The following is a 6,000-nucleotide window of genomic DNA, read 5'->3' on the forward strand; positions in this document are numbered from 1 at the left end:
CAACATGGTGCTTTATTGAATAAGAAATCTTCATATTCTGTCTGCGTTTGCTATGTCTGAATTCAGTGCAAAGATATATTCATACAAACTCAAATGAATACATAAATAAATACATACATAAAATATAGCCTGGTGACGGATGGTTAAGTTTCCTCTATGGAGTTGCGTTGCGTCCAAAAGCTGCAGCAGAGAGCAGAATGACTGATGCACACTGATACAAAATTATAGGTTTTCACCTTTTATTGTTATGAGAAGTAAAATAATAAGTCAGTTGGCAGATTGATTAAAATTAAAATGTAAATGATTCTGCATAAACAACATCTCTATCAAGACTGTCACCACTTGTTTTTTTCAGCTGTGCATTGGAATCCAAATAAAGCAAAGTGATCTGGATTACTGACCAATGTCATCCTTCACAGTGTTAGATCCATTACACAATACAATTTTACTCAATGAATGCTTAATCCCAACATGAATCCATGCCCTCATGTGAATGTCTACATGACATATATATATATATACACACACACACTCTGTACTGAGGTGATACTGGCTCCTTCCATGACAAGAAATACATTCTACTCGTAATTTATTGCACACCACATGAGGCATGCTGTAACAGCTTTCGGAGCCATTGTCCAAAAAAAATTGAATTTTCTTTTTGTTAAAATAAAATTTACTGGCCATAAATGTTGACCTTTCCCTCCAATGTAATACAATTTGAGCCAAGTTCAGCAGATAAATGTGCTCACTGACCCTCTTGCGTTCTCATACAAGACGTTGTGTGACATTTCAAACAATCAATACTGTAACTTAATGTGTCTTGGACTTTTTGTGGCGCCAAAGACAAAAAAAAAAGTTGAAGTGCAACTATTTTATTAACCTTTATGAAATGAAGGATTGGCTAAGCCAGTGTGCTGTTTTTCTCAAAACGTAATGCAACTTTATTCACACTGAAAGAACAGCTCAGGTGAACTCTTCAAGGCCATCTTGAATACATTGTATCTAACAGAAACTGCAAGTCACTCAGGCTACATCCAAACTACAATGCTTCATTTTGGTTTAGAAACAGACAAATTGTACTAATTCATTCTGAATGAAGTGACATCAAGCTTCCTGACTGTATTGTGAGTATGTTGCTTTGTATTGTGTGCGTCAGAAACTGAGAAATGTTCAACTACTTGTCACAACTACTACTAAAAAAAACATCTAGTGTCAGATTTTCCACTTCTACCAGTTTTTCTGACCTCTCTTGACAAGACCACTTCACTCTGCTTCAGGCAAACACTGCCTCACTTTTGAAAAGATAACCAGGCCAGGGTTGGTGTCGCTGTGCTTCTGTTTGTTTTCCTACCACGACAACTGCACTTGTATGCAATCACCAGGCTCAGCAAGTCTCAAGGGGATTTTTAGAGGGAAGCCACGGCACACAGACACGCGCACAGGAGACTCCAAAAGACACCTCTGAGCTCTCCTGAGGAAGCTGTGGTTTGTTATAGGCTCTAACCATGCCTGAGTATGCGTCAGTAGCTATGTGCTGGTGACCATTGGCCATTTCAAGCAAACAGACAGTGGCAGTATCTTGGAGACATGAGCAGAGACATCATAATAGGAACAGGAATAGATGTAGACAATGGCACATGATTTGATGCAACATGGTAAGAGTAGCAAAATAAAAAAAATTAAAAATAGTCAGATTCAACACAGCCAAGCCTCTGTAGACGGTAATAAGGAGACCTAGAAATATAGTTATGTTTAATTATTATGTAAATGTTATTAAATAATGTTTTGATTCCATATTTGGTCTTCTAGCACATTTGTGGGAGGCGATGTAAAAGCTTCACACTGTCAACGCTGAAAGGGAACATAGTCCTTCAAATAGCCAGCAGGTGTCACTGTTAAGATTCAAGAAAATCATGCAACCACGCTCCATATAGAAATATCATTGGAAAAATGAACAGTAATTTATTGTTCTTGTCTAGCTTTGTCCATTCATCACACCCCATGCCTGATCTTATGTTAACTTTATTACATTTAAATGAGAAAATCAATGAATGAAATGCAGGTACTTCTTGTACAGTAACTCGTTTAGTGCTCCATTAAGTTTTTTTTCCCCCTGATTCCTCGGAGTCAAACTATTAAGTCCTTTGTTATTCACAAGTCCCTGCACTATTAGACGACAATAGTTTGGTCTAATTTAAGGTAGGTGCAGAACAAATGGGCAGGAATAAGTCATAAGGCTCAACTGCAGCCATAATGTGAAGAGATCAATATGCAATCAGGAGCTTGTCGGTCATTTTGTGGATTTATAAAGAGGATTAAGCTCCCAGACTGTGCGTTAGTGTCCGAGATGTGAACTCAACATTGCTTTGGCAAATACAGCGAGTATTACAGAAGTAGCAGAAGCACTGTAGCTGATACAGAAACGGAACATGTCACTGAGAGGAGTTAAGAAGATTTGTTTGCTAGTTTCAGTCTAAATGACTGCAGGTTGCCTTGAACAGGTCAAGGACACCAAGGCTGTAAACAAAAGCTGCCTCAACTCAGAAAACAGCCTCCCATAGAAACAATGCAGGCTAAGGAGTCGTGTTGTTATATATAGTGACATATTTCAACATTTGGAGACCTTTTTAGGTCTCATTCTAAAGCAGAATATGGTATCTATTACAAATTTCAAGTATGGAGACTAGGCCTGTCACGATAACAAATTTTGCTGGACGATAAATTGTCTCCGAAATGATTGCGATAATCGATAATATTGTTGTTCTGAGATAATTTTCATCTAATACAATGATAATGGTATAATAATGCAGGTACACCTTTTCAAAGAGAAATAAACTTTTATTTTTAAAGAATATTTAACATTAGAACACAATAAATTAACAAACAAGCAAAAGCAATAAATAAAATGGGTTAGCTGCACTCTGCTGTGGTAGGCTACGCCAGGAGTCCCACCTCCCCACACACCATGTGACTGACAAGTGACTGAGATGAGGGTTCACTCATCGTTACTCTGGCTTTACACAGCAACGCTCCCTGGTAAAAACCGACAAAATATTTTATCAGATGTGCCTTTCGTTTAGACGGCGACGGCGTTTTTGGGGCTTAAAAACGCTCCGTTGAATATCAGGCCTAATGCAGACTGACGTAAGTACTAACTCCACACCACCTGAAAATGTGGATCGTACCACTTAACTTGTCATTAAACATTAAATAGTCACTACTTTGGAAAACTTTGACAAAATAATTGAGGCTGTGGAGGTAAAATTACTACTATTGAAGTTATTGGCTATTCGAACAAACATGGTCTGCTCAATCATTAGAGGCCAAGTAGAGAGAAGGATGAGCAGCTTTAAGATATCCATAATAGGGATACAATTGTCTCCATGAATGGAAAGTAGATTGTCTTGTGTCTACCTTTTTGACAGCTGCTGAAAAAAAAAAAAAACATTCCACCTTCAGGTCAAGCTTCTTGACACCCAACAGAATCTGCTGCCAGCAAGAGCCTTGCTGATGTCCATGCACACAAGACTGTCTCAACTGCACTGACAATTCCGGATTTAGTCATTTAGTCGTGGCTCTTTTGACTTGGCTTAAGTTTGCTCGGGAGGATGCTGCAAAGCCTCCGTCGAGGGACTCACCTGTGAGTAGGTGAGAGAGCTGCAGAAGACTAAATGCTGTTTGGGCAGATGTATCTACAGATGACTGCTGGAAGAAAAAAAATCCTTCAAAAAGGCCCAGAGCTGGTTTCCTGGCTTAATTAATGTTAAAAAGCTAAACAGGGTCTAACCACTTCTTTAGCCCGCAATTAGCCTTTCTGCAGTCTGTACTAATTGCCGGCCAGCTGCCGGCGGGATTTGGAGGGAGCAGGTATCCTACCGTTTCCTGTTCATCCTGGCTTTCAGCACCACCAGGCCTTGTCACCAATTAAAGCCAGTCTAATAACACATTTGTCTTTCTTCTTTCAAGCGTGTACTTAATAGCAACAGTGCGTGTCTTCAACCCAACTCGTTGCAGCGTTTTGGTCTCATTCCTAGGCTCACTAAAGGAAAGCCGACAGATCTACAGTCATTAATGAGAGTCAGCATCTTATCAGGACTCAATTGGTCCCCCTGGAAAATGCTCAGACGTTCTCCTGTTTCCCAAAACCTATTTTGAAACCAATTTGGGGTTGTACGCCTCATCTTTTCTTTATAGCAGTTGGTTTTAATCACTTGTGTCGTATGCCAGGGCCTTGAATTCTAACCCGGAGCACCACAAAAGGCGCCATAAACTTTAGTCTATTGATCATATAAAGACAATGGCACAATTAAGACCAAAGAAAGCCTTGACAACAAGGGTTAATATGGCTTTGGAAACTTTCTGAAAGTAAAAAAGTGCAACTCTCCAGCCATTGAGCAAGAAAGTTAATCACTAAAATAAGTAAGCTTAATCTGTGTGATCACGATTTTGAAAACTGCACCTATATCTTATTGTTCTCATTTCTTTGTTTTGTGATAATCGCTTGGTCTCTGACCTTCAACTGTTTTTGGTGTAGCTCACACACATGCACACACACTGCATTGTTTCCCCACCCTCTCCATCACTCACTCAATCCCTCTTTGATAGTCTAGCACTTCTATTACGACAGCCAGTCAAAAACCCAATTAGTTTGTACCTCTCAATCTTAAAATCTTCAGTCAGGTTGAAACAAACTTGGACAGACATGCTTTTACCGCCTCACTGCCTAATTAAGAGATGATAATTTATTGCACTCCAAATGGGCGAGGGCTTTTGTGCACTCAAGTAATTGGAAAAAAAATATATAAGGGAGACAAGAGAGCGGGGCAACCAAGCGACGAGGAACGATAAAGGCAAGAATTAAAGGGTAGATGACACGGGCAGGGTGTTAGCTCCACCTCTGCTCATTTCTCCCTTGACTAAATCCTAACTAAGAATTGGACATTTTTTCCAGGGCATCTAAGGACTATGGTGTATTTCATCCCTGGTTTTTTTTTTGTTTATTCAAGAGAGCGCTCCGATTGTATCACATCGTCTTTCTTTTTCTTTTCTTTTTTTGTGAAGAAAGTACAACAGAGTGTCTTTGACCTGGGAAGGTGGAAGAACAAAACAAACCAAGCTGTGCTTTTGTGTGTGTGTGCGTGTTCTTGTAGCTCTGTACTTGAAAACATTGAGAGTCGCAAGGTTTCTGAGTCACAAGTTGATTCTGTGTCTGATCTCCAGTGTGAGATCAAAATTTCAAGTTATACTTGAAGTTTTTAGCACAACCTCTTCCTTAATCAGAATTCAAAATATTATGAATCAAATATATAATTAAAAATTATTCTCTTTTGTTCCAGTGGAGGGATATTCTAATTTACACCTATATTGGAATACATTTCAATGAATTTAAATTAATTATGTGCCTCCTTAGAATTGTGATAACCCTAAATTAACTACTGCGATTTATACATTGATATACAAATAAAGGATTGCATAAGGGTTGAAATTACTTCCATTAAGGTGGGGGTATGTACGTAAATCTTTAGTCCAAATTATGAGCCAATGAATCCTCCATTTCCCATCATACAACTCAAGCCAAATCAGAGGTAACCCAGACGACATCATTAAGGATTATATATAGCCTGAGCCACAAAAAAAGCAGTACTTGAAGAGGAAATTCAAATTCCGTTTATATGCTCATGAAGAATGGATAAAAAGGATGCGTTCACAGACATTAGGACACAAATGCAATTCCTGTGCGAGTGTACATGAAGGAGGTGAGAGAAATAATGGATTAGGTACATTTGTGAAGCCTTTTTCACACTAAAAACATTCTTTCCTGCTTCAAACAGTAGATTAACACCATTCCTATTGCCAGTGGTCTGTCCTGTGGCGTTTATATATCAACTCCAGTTGCTCTTTCAAACTCAATGGCAAGTGAGTCACTACCAAAATGAATTTATACAAAGTATGGCTTGCTAAAAACACAAATGGCTAACTGGAATTTGCATGACTGCC

This window comes from Microchirus variegatus (assembly GCF_963457635.1).
Source record: "Microchirus variegatus genome assembly, chromosome: 1".
NCBI lineage: Eukaryota > Metazoa > Chordata > Actinopteri > Pleuronectiformes > Soleidae > Microchirus > Microchirus variegatus.